Raw genomic sequence first — 16,552 nt, forward strand, 5'->3', positions numbered from 1 at the left:
CACTAATAGTTCCATTATCCCTATGTAGTGTAACTTCGGCAATAAGTTAATATTTGAATAAAAATTTGAAATAGCAGTAGCTGTATGAACAAAGGCAGTTGTATTCATATTTGCTGAGAGCTTCTGTGAAGTTCTGTGAATAGTGAAGTTATCATGGCTTGATGTTTTTACAACATTCTGACAAACAACTGCCTATCCTATTTCTGACTGATAGTCTTGTGAGACGGACAAGTACTCAGAGAATTCATTTTTAATTGAACATGGGATCATCAAAGGCTAAACAAATTAAAAGAAAAGCCTAGGAAATCAACAATTTAATTTCCAGTGGAAAAAAATATAGACGATGGACAGTAGTACGAGATAAAGTAGGCCTGATTCTACTGTCGATTAAGCCTGTCCTCTGGCAGACGTACGTGATAACATTTCCGTTCCATCAATATGAAAATAATCCCCTCACCTTTCTAATTAAAGTTATGATAATCATTTCTGAAATGTTCAGAAAAGACAATTATCTTTTGTATGAGTTGAGCAAAGGAGAGGTGAAGTAATACATTTGGAGGAAAACTAATCGGAGAGTGATTGCTAAGGTGACATAAAGCGTGCTAAATTATTAAAATGTACATAATCAGTCAGCTCTCGGCCACATCACACCATGAACGTGAACCCATAGAGGACACCCACATCCTTCAATAAAGCGAAGCAGCGTGGCTACTTCGGCAGCAGGCAGGGCCACGAGCACACTAGAAACTTCTGGGCGACGCTGAAAAATGTATCTCTGACATCTCAGCGGCAAGGCGACGCTCGTCCCTGCAGGAGATTCTAAATGAACTTGAATCAAACAAAAAACACGGTTGCATGGCGAGTTTAAAGTCTCATCAAGCCACAGCTGGACATTACCCCACCCCTCAGAAACAGGAGCGCCATTTTTTCATTAAAGCCCGAAAGAGATTCTGCAGAATTCGAATAGTCCTTTTTCCTCAAAGCGCAAAAGAATGCCTTTTCATCATAGGTATATATTTCTCAATCTCTCCACTGTGAAAGAGACACCAGGGGGTTATGATTAAGATGGGCTCATGTCTGAGCAGGTTGAGGAGAGGGAAGAACATCCGAGCTCACTGCAGGAGCTCAGCATTAGCTTCCTAGGGGTTATAAGCCACATTCTCATTAACAGTGAACGTGGTACGTGCAAGGTGTCAAAGACAAGGACATGCCAGTACTCCAGTCAGGGAACAAATCAGGAGCATGTACAGTGTGTGTGTGTGTGTGTGTGTGTGTGTGTGTGTGTGTGTGTGTGTGTGTGTGTGTGTGTGTGTGTGTGTGTGTGTGTGTGTGTGTGTGTGTGTGTGTGTGTGTGTGTGTGTGTGTGTGTGTGTGTGTGTGTGTGTGTGTGTGTGTGTGTGCGGGGCATCTTGAATAGAACACATCTCAAACATCTTTCTGTAATTCATTAATCATTCATCATCCTGGAAGCATCCAGTCCTGGATATAAATTGTTTTGTTTGTCGTGCAAACAAAATTTCAAAGGATGTTTTTCTGGATTGAATAGAAAGGGAATAATCTGATACATGACAATCTGGGCCTGGCTATTTTTATAGGAGAGATGTCTATTTAAATCTATATGGTAATTCATTCCCAAATGCTGTCTTCTACTGAAAATATTGACAAATACTTTATCACAAAATTCAGACACCAAACTCTGGAACTTTTACTTGACTACTTTCAATAGTTGCAATTCCTTTGCTGTTTGAATGAACCTTGTTCCAATCAAATGTTGTTAAAATATGGTTACTTAATTCCCATTTGGTATAAACCTTAATAATGTTCTAGATGATTACCATATGTATGTTGCAAGTAGAAAAAAGACAAGTTGGTACACATCATTGCCATTACCACAGCTGTGTGAGTGTGGAAATCTCTGCATCAACATCTATCCGGCCAGACACAACGAGACAGGTAAGTATGTCTGAAATATGCATATGATCTGTGAACCTGTCGACGATTGCAACAACTAAAACATATATTTTACCTTGATGGGATAAAGCTTGTGTGAAGGGCCTCTTAGTGTGTCAAAAGATGTAATGTAATGTAATATAAGAGAGATTAAGTAAATCTACAGTATGGAGATAAATTGTTGGCTCACTAACAAACTCACTTGCCTGCATACATTTGCTCACCTCCTCACCCACCTTCTCCGAACTGAGCTATGCCCTCAAGCTGCAATACCATCCTAACTATTAATCAACAAAAAAAGGAGGAGCAGGATTAAGAGAGAAAATATCATACTGTACCTCAAGAATGGAGGTATAGAGTGAGGTTCCCACGCACCTCAGAAGCTGTGCTTCCAGGAAGGTTGCCAGAGGCAATCCTTTCTAATGAGCACAGAATGAATGGCAACCCGACAAAAAAAGGCAGAAAAGATTTCCCAGTGCAAAATATTTCACAAAACATTTTTGCTTTTAAAACGGCATATGATCTGATGGATTAATGAAGGTAGTTTATTACTAATATAGCAGCATGTAGTCCAATGGTTAAAGAGGTGGACCAGCAATCACCGTTCCAAATACCAGGTCAGAATTGTATCCTGGAATCATAGATGAATGAGGGGATAAACCAGAAGACACATTTCTATTTGCTATTTGCCTTCTACCTCTATATACAGGTAAGCCAGACCCAGTCCCCCGGTGCGAACACGGGGGCCTCACTGTGGTGGCGGTCAGCACTCACCTTCGGTCGCCCACCGGCCCATTTCAGGGATTCCTGGATGGCTCTCTAGGTCTCCTTTGAGTGCTGCAGCCAATCCTCCACCGCAGGAGCCTCGGTCTGGCTCTGATGCCATGGTACCAGGACCGGCTGATAGCCCAACACGCGCTGAAACTGCGACAGGTCCGTGGAGGTGTAGAGAAGTGAATTTTGAGCCATCTCGGCCCATGGGACGAACCTCGCAAACTCTCCTGGCTGGTCCTGGCAATACGACCGCAGAAACCTGCCCACATCCTGGTTCACTGTCTGCACCTGCCCATTACTTTCGGGGTGAAAACCAGAGTTCAGGCTGATTGAGACCCCCAGATGCTCCATGAACACCCTCCAAACCCGGGAAGAGAACTGGGGACGCCGATCAGACACTATGTCCTCAGGCACCCCATAGTGCCGGAAGACGTGTGTAAACAGGGTTTCCGCAGCCTGTAGGGCCGTAGGGAGACCGGGCAAAGGGAGGAGACGGTCAGTCCAGATGAGAAAAGAGTGTTTCGCCCCCTCAAGCCAATGTCTCCACACCTTCAGAGCTTTTACCACAGCCAGCAACTCCCTGTCCCCACATCATAGTTTCGCTCCGCCGGACTGAGCTTCCTCGAAAAAAAGCACAGGGGCGAAGCTTCAGGGGCATGCCCGAGTGCAGTGATAGCATGCCTCCAACAAGAGCCTCGGACGCGTCCACCTCCACTATGAATGCCAAAGAGGGGTCCGGAAGCGCCAATATGGGAGCATCGATAATCAATGCCTTCAGACGACCAAAAGCGCTGTCCTCCTCCGCCGACCACCGCAAACGCACTGGCTCCCTCTTCAGCAGTGAGGTAATGGAAGCAGCCACCTGCCCAAAATCCCGGATAAACCTCCGGTAGTAATTGGCAAACCCTAAAAACCGCTACACCTCCTTTACCGTGGTCGGAGTCCGCGAAGTACGCACGGCTGCAACATGGTCACACTTCATCACCACCCCAGATGTGGAAATGCGATACCCCAGGAAAGAGACGGCTTATTTGGGGAACACAAATTTCTCGGCCTTGACGTACAGGTCATGCTCCAACAGTCGCCCAAGTACCTTGCGCACCAGAGACACATGCGCGGCGTGTGTGGTGGAATAGATCAGAATGTCATCGATGTAAACCACCTCACCCTGTCCGTGCAGGTCCCTGAGAATCTCATCTCCAAAGGATTGAAAAACGGCTGGAGCATTTTTCAACCCATACAGCATGATGAGGTACTCATAATGGCCAGATGTGGTACTAAACGCGGTCTTCCGCTCATCTCCCTCCTGGATTCGCACCAAGTTATACGCGCTCCTGAGATCCAGTTTTGTGAAAAAGTGTGCTCCATGGAATAACTAGGTAGCGGGTAACTGAACACTGTGATGGAATTTAGACCTCTATAGTCAATGCATGGATGCAGACCTCCCTCCTTCTTCTTCACAAAAAAGAAACTCGAGGAGGCGGTGATGTGGAGGGTCGAATGTACCCCTGTCCCAGAGATTCGGTGACATATGTCTCCATAGCCATTGTCTCCTCCTGTGACAGGGGATACACATGACTCCTGTGAAGTGCAGCGTTCACCTGGAGGTTTATCGCACAATCCCCTCGTCGATTAGTTGGTAATTGGTTCGCCCTCTTTTTACAGAAAGCGATTGTCAAATCGGCATATTCTGGGGGAATGCGCACAGTGGAGACTTGGTCTGGACTCTCCACCGTCATCGCACCGATGGAAACTCCCATACACTTACCGGAGCACTCCTCTGACAACCCCTTAAGAGCCCCGTTTCCACAAAATGTTGGGATTGTCAACCAGGGAATCGCCAGCACCACCGGAAACACAGGAGAATCAATGAGGAAGAAACTAATCCGCTCCTCACGACCCCCCTGCGTTACCATGTTCAGTGGAAACGTGGCCTCCCTGATCAGCCCTGACCCTAACGGTCGACTATCTAGGGCGTGCACAGGGAAGGGTTGGTCCATCTGAACCAAGGGAATGTCATGTTTTGTCTTATATTGTCTTGTCATTATGCTTTCCCTTCTGTTCGTTTCCCCCTGCTGGTCTTATTAGGTTCGTTCCCTTTTTCTATCCCTCTCTCTCCCCCTCCCTCTCTCTCCTCTCTCTATCGTTCCGTTCCTGCTCCCAGCTGTTCCTATTCTCCTACTCACTCATTTAGTCTTTCCACACCTGTTCCCTATCTTGTCCTCTGATTAGAGTCCCTATTTCTCCCCTTGTCTTCCATTTCTGTCCTGTCGGATCCTTGTATATTGTTCGCCATGCTGTGTCTTCGTCTCGCCCTGTCGTGTCTTGTTTCCCTCAGATGCTGCGTGTGAGCAGGTGTCTGAGTCTGCTACGGTCGGTGCCTTCCCGAGGCAACCTACAGTTTATGGTCGAGTCTCCAGTCTGTCCTCGTCACTACGAGTGGAATTAGTTTTTTATGTTTAGTTTTCTGCTCCGATTTGTCTAGGAGTATTGCCTATTTCCTTTACTGGAATAAAGACTCTGTTTTCGCCAAGTCGCTTTTGGGTCCTCATTCACCTGCATAACAGAAGGATCCGACCAAGAATGGACCCAGCGACTATGGATTCTCTCTACTCTACTCTCGAGTTCCAGGGAGCGATGCTCGGCAGACACGAGCAGGAATTGTCTGCTGCTCGGCATGCCGTTGAGACCCTGGCCGCTCAGGTCTCCGACCTCTCAGGACAGTATCAGAGTCTTCGTCTCGTGCCACCAGCTACTTCCGGGTCTTCCGAGCCTCCGGAACCTAGGGTTAATAACCCACCATGTTATTCTGGGCAGCCCACTGAGTGCCGCTCCTTTCTCACCCAGTGTGATATAGTGTTCTCTCTCCAACCCAACACATACTCAAGAGAGAGAGCTCGGATTGCCTACGTCATATCACTCCTTACTGGTCGGGCTCGGCAGTGGGGCACAGCTATCTGGGAGGCAAGCGCTGAGTGCACTAACGATTATCTGAACTTTAAAGAGGAGATGATAAGGGTTTTTGATCGTTCAGTTTTTGGGAAAGAAGCTTCCTGGTCCCTGTCTTCCCTATGTCAAGGTAATCGATCCATAACGGATTACTCTATTGAGTTTCGCACTCTTGCTGCCTCCAGTAACTGGAACGAGCAGGCGTTGCTCGCTCGTTTTCTGGAGGGACTCCACGCTAAGGTTAAGGATGAGATTCTCTCTCGGGAGGTTCCATCCAGCGTGGATTCTTTGATTGAACTCGCTATTCGCATTGAACGACGGGTAGATCTTCGTCACCGAGCTCATAGAAGAGAGCTCGCGTTAACTGTGTCTCCCCTCTCTCCGACACTACCATCTTTCCCCACTGACTCTGGTGTTGAGCCCATGCAGCTGGGGGGTATTCGCATTTTGACTAAGGAGAGGGAACGGAGAATCACCAACCGCCTCTGTCTCTATTGCGGTTCCGCTGGTCATTTTGTCATTTCATGTCCAGTTAAAGGCCAGAGCTCATCAGTAAGCGGAGGGCGACTGATAAGCGCTACTAGACGGTCCTCTCCGTCAAGTACCTGTACTACCTTACCGGTCCATCTACGCTGGACCGGATCGGCAGCTTCCTGCAGTGCATTAATAGACTCTGGGGCGGAGGGCTGTTTTATGGACGAAGCCTGGGCTCGGGAACATGACATTCCTCTCAGACAGTTAGGGAGCCCACGGTCATGTTCGCCTTGGATGGTAGTCCTCTCCCCAGTATATTATGTGAAACCCTACCTTTAACCCTCACTGTATCTGGTAACCATAGTGAGACCATTTCTTTTTGATTTTTTGTTCACCTTTTACACCTGTTGTTTTGGGTCATCCCTGGCTAGTGTGTCATAATCCTTCTTTTGATTGGTCTAGTAATTCTATCCTTTCCTGGAACGTTTCTTGTCATGTGAAGTGTTTAATGTCTGCTATTCCTCCTGTTTGTTCTGTCCCCTCTTCTCAGGAGGAACCTGGTGATTTGACAGGAGTGCCGGAGGAATATCATGATCTGCGCTCGGTCTTCAGTCGGTCCAGAGCCAACTCCCTTCCTCCTCACCGGTCGTATGATTGTTGTTCTGATCTCCTCAAGAAGCGTTTTGCATCCGCTCCTATCCTTGTTGCACCTGACGTCACTAAACAGTTTATTGTTGAGGTTGACGCGTCGGGGCTGGGCGTGGGAGCTATTCTGTCCCAGCGCTCCGATACTGACGATGGGGTCCACCCTTGTGCGTATTTTTCTCATCGCCTGTCACCGTCGGAACGTAACTATGATGTGGCTAACCGCGAACTGCTCGCCATCCGTTTAGCTCTAGGCAAATGGCGACAGTGGTTGGAGGGGGCGACCGTTCCTTTTGTCGTTTGGACTGACCAAAACAACCTTGAGTACATCCGTTCTGCCAAACGACTGAATGCGCGTCATGCTCGTTGGGCGTTGTTTTTCGCTCGTTTCGAGTTCGTTATTTCTTATTGCCCGGGTACTAAGAACACCAAGCCTCATGCTTTATCCCGTCTCTTTAGTTCTTCTGTGGCTTCTACCGATCCCGAGGGGATCCTTCCTGTTGGGCGTGTTGTCGGGTTGACTGTCTGGGGAATTGAGAGACAGGTTAAGCAAGCACTCACGCACACTGCGTCGCCGCGCGCTTGTCCTAGTAACCTTCTTTTCGTCCCTGTTTCTACTCGTCTGGCTGTTCTTCAGTGGGCTCACTCTGCCAAGTTAGCTGGCCATCCCGGCGTTCGGGGTACGCTTGCTTCTATTCGCCAGCGGTTTTGGTGGCCTACTCAGGAGCGTGACACGCGCCGTTTCGTGGCTGCGTGTTCGGACTGCGCGCAGAATAAGTCTGGTAATTTTTTTTCTGCTTCTGCTCCTGGTCTTGCTGGGTCTCAGTCTGTTCCCTGCCATCGCATCTCTCCTGTTCTTGTTCCTGCCCTTGCTGTGTCTCAGTCTGTTCCTAGTTGTTACTCTCCTGGCCTGTTTGGTCCTGTTTGCTCTAAAGCTTTCAGTTCTCTACCCGTGTCTCATTTTTCTTTTAGAGTAGTACCCTAGTTTCCCTTTTTAGCGTTTTTCGTTACGGTCCTGAGGAGAGGAGTTGGGTTCTTTCTCGGGACGTGCTGGACCGTTTGTGATCTATGATTTCCTCCGTTGCCGCCAGTTTTCCTCCTCGAGAGCGCCAGGAGGCGCTCGGTGAGTGGGGGGGTACTGTCATGTTTTGTCTTATATTGTCTTGTCATTATGCTTTCCCTTCTGTTCGTTTCCCCCTGCTGGTCTTATTAGGTTCGTTCCCTTTTTCTATCCCTCTCTCTCCCCCTCCCTCTCTCTCCTCTCTCTATCGTTCCGTTCCTGCTCCCAGCTGTTCCTATTCTCCTACTCACTCATTTAGTCTTTCCACACCTGTTCCCTATCTTGTCCTCTGATTAGAGTCCCTATTTCTCCCCTTGTCTTCCGTTTCTGTCCTGTCGGATCCTTGTATATTGTTCGCCATGCTGTGTCTTCGTCTCGCCCTGTCGTGTCTTGTTTCCCTCAGATGCTGCGTGTGAGCAGGTGTCTGAGTCTGCTACGGTCGGTGCCTTCCCGAGGCAACCTACAGTTTATGGTCGAGTCTCCAGTCTGTCCTCGTCACTACGAGTGGAATTAGTTTTTTATGTTTAGTTTTCTGCTCCGATTTGTCTAGGAGTATTGCCTATTTCCTTTACTGGAATAAAGACTCTGTTTTCGCCAAGTCGCTTTTGGGTCCTCATTCACCTGCATAACAGGGAATCCCTAACTTAAGCATAAACCCGTGGTCCATAAAACTCCCCGCTGCGCCTGAATCTACTAGCGCCTTATGCTGGGAATGAGGGGAAAACTCAAGAATGGAAATCAACATGACTCCCCTGAGGTGTCCGAGAAGTGCTCTGCCTGCCCTCTCGACTCCCAGATGAGCTCCTCCAGCACCAGTCAGCAGTGTGTCCTCCCCGACCACAACTGGAGCAGGAGGAGGCTCCTCCTCCGGTCGCACAAGCTGCAGCACCCCCTAACTCAATGGGTGTCAGAGCAGGAGTGCTGAGGGGTGGAACGATCTTAGATCCTGATCTGGACACAGGCGAGCAGCCAAGTTGTCCAGCCTGATGGACATGTCGATTAGTTGGTCCAGAGTGAGGGTGGTGTCTCGAGAGGTTAGCTCCCTGCGGAAGTCCTCCCGCAGGCTACACCTACAGTGGGGCAAAAAAGTTAGTCAGCCACCAATTGCTCAAGTTCTCCCACTTAAAAAGATGAAAGAGGCCTGTCATTTTCATCATAGGTACACTTCAACTATGACAGACAAAATGAAAAAGAAAATCCAGATAATCACATTGTAGGATTTTTAATGAATTTATTTGCAAATTATAATGGACAATAAGTATTTGGTCAATAACAAAAGTTTATCTTAATACTTTGTTATATACCCTTTGTTGGCAATGACAGAGGTCAAACCTTTTCTGTAAGTCTCACAAGGTTTTCACACACTGTCGCTGGTATTTTGGCCCATTCCTCCACGCAGATCTCCTCTAGAGCAGTGATGTTTTGGGGCTGTTGCTGGGCAACACGGACTTTCAACTCCCTCCAAAGATTGTCTATGGGATTGAGATCTGGAGACTGGCTAGGCCACTCCAGGACCTTGAAATGCTTCTTACGAAGCCACTCCTTTGTTGCCTGGGCGGTGTGTTTGGGATCATTGGCATGCTGAAAGACCCAGCCACGTTTCATCTTCAATGCCCTTGCTGATGGAAGGAGGTTTTCACTCAAAATCTCACGATACATGGCCCCATTCATTCTTTCCTTTACACGGATCAGTCGTCCTGGTCCCCTTGCAGAAAAACAGCACCAAAGCATGATGTTTCCACCCCCATGCTTCACAGTAGGTATGGTGTTCTTTGGATGCAACTCAGCATTCTTTGTCCTCCAAACACGACAGGTTGAGTTTTTACCAAAACGTTATATTTTGGTTTCATCTGACCATATGACATTCTCCCAATCTTCTTCTGGATCATCCAAATGCTCTCTAGCAAACTTCAGACGGGCCTGGACATGTACTGGCTTAAGCAGGGTGACACGCCTGGCACTGTAGGATTTGAGTCCCTGGCGGCGTAATGGGTTACTGATGGTAGGCTTTGTTACTTTGGTCCCAGCTCTCTGCAGGTCATTCACTTGGTCCCCCCGTGTGGTTCTGGGATTTTTGCTCACCGTTCTTATGATCATTTTGACCCCACGGGGTGAGATATTGCGTGGAGCCCCAGATCGAGGGAGATTATCAGTGGTCTTGTAGGTCCTAATAATTGCTCCCACAGTTGATTTCTTCAAACCAAGCTGCTTACCTATTGCAGATTCAGTCTTCCCAGCCTGGTGCAGGTCTACAATTTTGTTTCTGGTGTCCTTTGACAGCTCTTTGGTCTTGGCCATAGTGGAGTTTGGAGTGTGACTGTTTGAGGTTGTGGACAGGTGTATTTTATACTGATAAGTTCAAACAGGTGACATTAATACAGGTAACGAGTGGAGGACAGAGGAGCCTCTTAAAGAAGAAGGTACAGGTCTGTGAGAGCCAGAAATCTTGCTTGTTTGTAGGTGACCAAATACTTATTTTCCACCGTAATTTACAAATAAATTCAGTAAAAATCCTACAATGTGATTTTCTGGATTTTTTTTCTCATTTCGTCTGTCATAGTTGAAGTGTACCTATGATGAAAATGACAGGCCTCTCTCATCTCTTCAAGTGGGAGAACATGCACAATTGGTGGCTGACTAAATACTTTTTTGGCCCACTTTATAATGGTCCATCAGGGCCCTGTCATTTCACCCCGTGCCGGCGGCCAGGGTCCAGAACTCCAGCGCGAAATCCTGAGCGCTCCTCGTCTCCTGCCTTCGATGAAACAGCCATTCACCAGCCGCTCTGCCCTCTGGTGGGTGATCGAACACAGCCCGGAAGCGGCGGGTGAACTCTGGGTAATGGTCCCTCGCCGAGTCTGGACCCTCCCAGACCACGTTGGCCCACTCCAGGGCTTTTCCCGAAAGGCAGGAGACAAGGACGTTGACATTCTCCTCTCCCGAGGGATTCGGGTGAACGGTCACCAGGTAAAGCTCCATCTGGAGCAGGAACACCTTGCACCCGGCAGCCGTCCCATCGTAATCCCTCGGGAGCGCAAGCCGAATCCCGCTGGGGCCGGGGGCCGCCGGAGAAGATGGTGGTGCAGGCTGGAAAGTGGCTGAAGACATCACTTGATCCATGGCCGTCCCCAGACGATGTAGCACGGCTGTATGCTGGAGGACACGCTCCTCCATGGACAGGGAGGGCGCGTCCGCTCCTGCTGACTCCATGATATTTGGTGCGGGATTCTGTCAGGTTCTCCCCAAGGAGAGGTGGGTGTGGAGTCAGGCGCAGGAGAGGGAATGTAAAGAAAAGGGTGTTTATTTTACAAGTCCAAAGAACAGTAACAGGACCACAAGAGTAGCCTCAAAACAACCGGAACGCAGTCCAGAAAAACACCTGTTCAACAGAACACATGAAAACGCAATCCAAACAAATGACAGTAAATGAAACAATCCCGCACAAAACCAATGGGGTAGGGAGAGATTAAAATTCCCCACTAATTAACCAGAAGACAGACAAAACCAAATGAAAAGAAAAAAGGATCGGTGGTAGCTAGTACACTGGCGACGATGACCGCCGAGCGCCGCCTGAATAGGGAGAGGAGCCACCTTCGGTGGAAATCGTGACAGATGCATTACCTCCAGATAACATGATTGCATGTAGTAGTTTTGGGGGTGACTGCAGGCTTCCAGAATCTTCTACCATTCTTCACCTGCTGGAGTTAGATACCAACACAGCAAACACTGCAACTAGGAGGGAAGAGGCATATGCGCTGTAGTATCAGTGTGTAGTCTGTAGTAAAAGTGTGTGGAGGTTTACCTGTTGAATGCCAATTACTGCAGTTTTGTGATAATTACTGCAGTTTTTTTGATAATTTCAATGAAGGACATATATATATATAGTCACCCCCATCCTGATCTGAGACCCAGGACTAAAGGTCAAAGAGTAAAACCCACACAAACAACCAGGGAGACCATGCAAACAGGCAAATACAGTTTGCAGGTGAATCATACTCTTTAGAAAAAAAGGTTCCTTATTGAACCAAAAAGGGTTCCATCGCTTGCTTCATATATGAAACCCCTAAAAGTGATATATAGAACCCTTTTATAGGGTTCTTTGATCAGAACCCTAGAGGTTCTTCTTCACTGAACCAAAATGGTTCCATACAGAACTCAGCATGAGGCCATTTATGAATTATGGCTACTACTATTAAATAGTACAATTTTATGCTAAGAATATCATTTCATAAATCATTAAATAATGAACAAAAGAATAGCAGCATAGTGTTGTTGTTTTTTGAATGATGGCCCATGTCAATTCTGGCGGACTTTTTTACAATTCAATAGTATTATATTTACAGCAAACAACAAAAATGTGGCTTATGCTCCTTTCTCAACCTCCACAAATAGCAGTCCTCGCACATACAGTTGAGATGAGCATGTTGTGGGGATAAGGGCCTTGCTCACGGGCACAACGGTATGCAAATGTTTTGAGGATGTGAAATGAGCAGCCCTCCAGTTGTCAAATGAATTCCTCTATTTTTTTCCAGCGCCCAGCCCGCAATTAGAACCGGCCACAATGCCAACTCCTGCCACAGGTCCAGCTCCTGCTACAGGTCCAGCTCCTTAGCCGCTGGGCTATCTACTGCCAGTACTATGGGTTGTTCCACAGAAGAAGAAAAAGGAGAAAAATATAAGCATGAGTTAATCTGCCAAAATGAAGACAAAATGCTATTCAGACATATCATTATTATGATGTAGAACAGGGCTATTCAACTCTTACCCTATGAGGTCCGGAGCCTGCTGGTTTTCTGTTCTACCTGATAGTTAACTGCACCCACCTGGTGCCTCAGGTCTAAATCAGTCCCTGATTAGAGGGGAACAAAAAAAAACAGTGGAACTGGCTTCGAGGTCCAGTCGAGCTTGAGGGATGTAGAAAAACATTTTACATGCAGTTGTTGTCAGCAGCAGCCCGAAAGAGAGATCCTCTGCCTCTGATAGTGCTGGGTTACTGTCAGACTGAGCAAAACAGAGATGTATGGTAAAAGTCATGTAAAGATGAACTGGGCTATTGAATCACCAATACTTATTATACATAACTTACTATAAATAATTCAAACATACCTCATCTCGGTCAGCAACAGTCTTCCAAACGACAAGCGGTACGGAGCACCAAGTCTGGGAGCAAAAGGATCCGAAACAGCTTCTACCCTCAAGCCATAACACTACTGAGCAGTTAATCAATTGTCTACGCAGACTATTTGCATTGACCCCTTTATTTCTGACACTGACTTTCTTGCACTGGCTCTTACCACACACTCATACACAAAACACACACACGTGCATTTGATGACACACACACAGTCTTGTACAACTAACCCGGGGACACAAAATTCAGTCCCATTCAAAATCCTATTTTCCCTAACCCTACTTCTAACCCTTACCCTAAATCTAACCCTAAAATCTAACTTGAACACTAAATCTAATTCTTACCCTAACACTAATTATAACCTTAACTTTAAATCCCCTTGAAATAGCATTTGACCTTGCGGGGACTAACACAATGTAAAGCATTGTTAAACATGGTGGTGGCTGCATCATGTTGTGGGTATGCTTGTCATCAGCAAGGACTAGGGGGTTATTTTTTTGGAAAAAAACAGAAAGAAACAGAGCTAAGCACAAACAAAGTCCTAGAGGAAAACCTGGTTCAGTCTGCTTTCCACTAGACACAGATTCACCTTTCAGCAGGACAATAACCTAAAACACAAGCCCAAATAGTTGGTCACCAAGACAAGATTGAATGTTCCTGAGTGGCCAAATTACAGTTTTGATTAAAATCAGCTTGAAAATCAACTCTAACTGTAATTGCTGCCAAAGTTGATTCTGACATGTATTGACTCAGGATTGTGAATACTTATGTAAATGAGATATTTCTATATTTCATTTTCAATACATTTACAAACCATTCTAAAAACATGTTTTAACTTTGTCATTACGGGGTATTGTGTGTACAGTCGTGGCCAAAAGTTGAGAATGACACAAATATTAATTTTCACAAAGTCTGCTGCCTCAGTTTGTATGATGGCAATTTGCAAACACTCCAGAATGTTATGAAGAGTGATCAGATGAATTGCAATTAATTGCAAAGTCCCCCTTGCCATGCAAATGAACTGAATCCCCAAAATACATTTCCAATGCATTTCAGCCCTGCCACAAAAGGTGACATCATGTCAGTGATTATCTTGTTAACACAGGTATGATTGTTGACGAGGACAAGGCTGGAGATCACTCTGTCATGCTGATTGAGTTCGAATAACAGACTGGAAGCTTCAAAAGGAGGGTGATGCTTGGAATCATTGTTCTTCCTCTGGCAATCATGGTTACCTGCAAGGAAACGTACCGTCATCATTGCTTTGCACAAAAAGGGCTTCACAGGCAAGGATATTGCTGCCAGTAAGATTGCACCTAAATCAACCATTTATCGGATTATCAAGAACTTCAAGGAGAGCGGTTCAAATGTTGTGAAGAAGTGTTCAGGGCCCCCAAGAAAGTACAGCAAGCGCCAGGACCGTCTCCTAAAGTTGATTGAGCTGCGGGTTCGGGGCACCACCAGTACAGAACTTGCTCAGGAAAGGCAGCAGGCAGGTGTGAGTGCATCTCCATGCACAGTGAGGCAAATACTTTTGGAGGATGGCCTGGTGTCAAGAAGGGCAGCAAATAAGCCACTTCTCTCCAGGAAAAACATCAGGGACAGACTGATATTCTGCAAAAGGTACAGGGATTGGACTGCTGAGGACTGAGGTAAAGTCATTTTCTCTGATGAATCCCTTTTCAAAATGTTTGGGGCATCCTGAAAAAAGCTTGTCCGTAGAAGACAAGGTGAGCGCTACCATCAGTCCTGTGTCATGCCAACAGTAAAGCATCCTGAGACCATTCATGTGTGGGGTTGCTTCTCAGCCAAGGGAGTGGGCTCACTCACAATGTTGCCTAAGAACACAGCCATGAATAAAGAATGGTACCAACATATTCTCCGAGTGCAACATCTCCCAACCATACAGGAACAGTTTGGTGAAGAACAATGCCTTTTTCAGCATGATGGAGCACCTTGCCATAAGGCAAAAGTAATAACTAAGTGGCTCGGGGCACAAAACATTGATATGTTGGGTCCATGGCTAGGAAACTCCCCAGACCTTAATCCCGTTGAGAACGTGTGGTCAATCCTCAAGAGGTGGGTGGACAAACAAAAACCCACATATTCTGACAAACTCCAAGCATTGATTATGCAAGAATGATCTGCATGCCAGGGTGGATTGCAGAGGTCTTGAAAAAGAAGGGTCATCAGTGCAAATTTCGACTCTGCATCAACTTCATGTAATTTTCAATAAAAGCCTTTGACACTAATTAAATGCTTGTAATTATACTTCCGTATTCCATAGTAACAGCTGACAAAGAAATCTAAAGACACTGAAGCATCTAACTTTGTGGAAATTAATGTTTGTGTCATTCTCAAAACTTTTGGCCACGACTGTTGATGGGTGAGAATAAACATATATTTAATCAATTTAGAATTCAGTCTGTAACAACAAAATGTGGAATAATTCAAGGGGTCTGAATACTTTATGAAGGCACTGCAGTTTGCAACAGCACAGGTTTGTATGTACCTAGCTGTTTGCCACTCAGACTTTGGCAACAATGTTACTTGTCAGGATTTGGCCAGGGTTGTTCCGGTTTTTGGTCACTAGATGCCCCCATTGTGCCTTTTGACCTTTTGTTTTCCCTTGATCCCCATTATTATTTGCACCTGTGCCTCGTTTCCCCTGATTGTATTTAAACCCTTAGTTTTACTCAGTTCTTTGCTCTGTGTTTGTATGTTAGCACCCAGCCCTAGTACTCTGTGAGCTCTTGTTGATCCCGGTGGACTCTCTTGTGGAGTTCTGTTTTTTGTTCTTGTTTGTTTGTTTTTGAGTATCTTTTGAGGCTTTTTGTGCTGTGCCTTCCACCTTGTGGATTTGCCTTTTTGTCTTGGAGGATTGCCTTTGTTCTTGTGGAATTCCTTTTGAGGTTGTGGAGTTACATGTTTTCCTGAAGAACTTCACTTTTTACTTCATTAAATACACCGTCTCAAGTACTGCTGTGTCTGCCTCATCTTCTGGGTTCTGCTGACTATTCGTGGCTCAGTTGGTTTAGTGACTGTTTCTCACTCCAGAGACCCGGGTTCGTAACCGGGTCCTGACAGTAACTAAATAGGAATTTGATCTCCCCCTGCCATAGCGAGCTAACGGTGTCAGACGTCAGCTAGCCATTTTTCTGAACAGGCGAGATCATGCACCAGGAGCATTTATAGGGATATAAATGTCATTGCAAAAAAAGCTGAAACAAATTAAAAAGGGAATCCTAGAAGTCATTCCAGAGTTTGATGTGACTGGGTTAGCTTTTGATACCTGTCGTTTTAAAGAAAATCTCCATTACACTCTGGAGTCGGGGTAGAACCCTCATGGGTATATATACATAGCCACAGGAAGTAGGGGTGCTGAGGGTGCTGCAGCACTCACTGAATAATCTGAATAGGAAACAAATATTTAAAAAAAAAAATGCATACATATTGGTGGTGGAGGTAAGAGGTGCTTTGGACCTGGAGGATTCATGGGGCTGGTAGCAGAGAGAGCAAAGGCCTCTGGGTACGATGGTCAGGAGTGGCAGGGTGATTAGGGGGATAAG

Source organism: Oncorhynchus gorbuscha, linkage group LG25, assembly GCF_021184085.1.
Source record: "Oncorhynchus gorbuscha isolate QuinsamMale2020 ecotype Even-year linkage group LG25, OgorEven_v1.0, whole genome shotgun sequence".
Classification (NCBI taxonomy): Eukaryota; Metazoa; Chordata; class Actinopteri; order Salmoniformes; family Salmonidae; genus Oncorhynchus; species Oncorhynchus gorbuscha.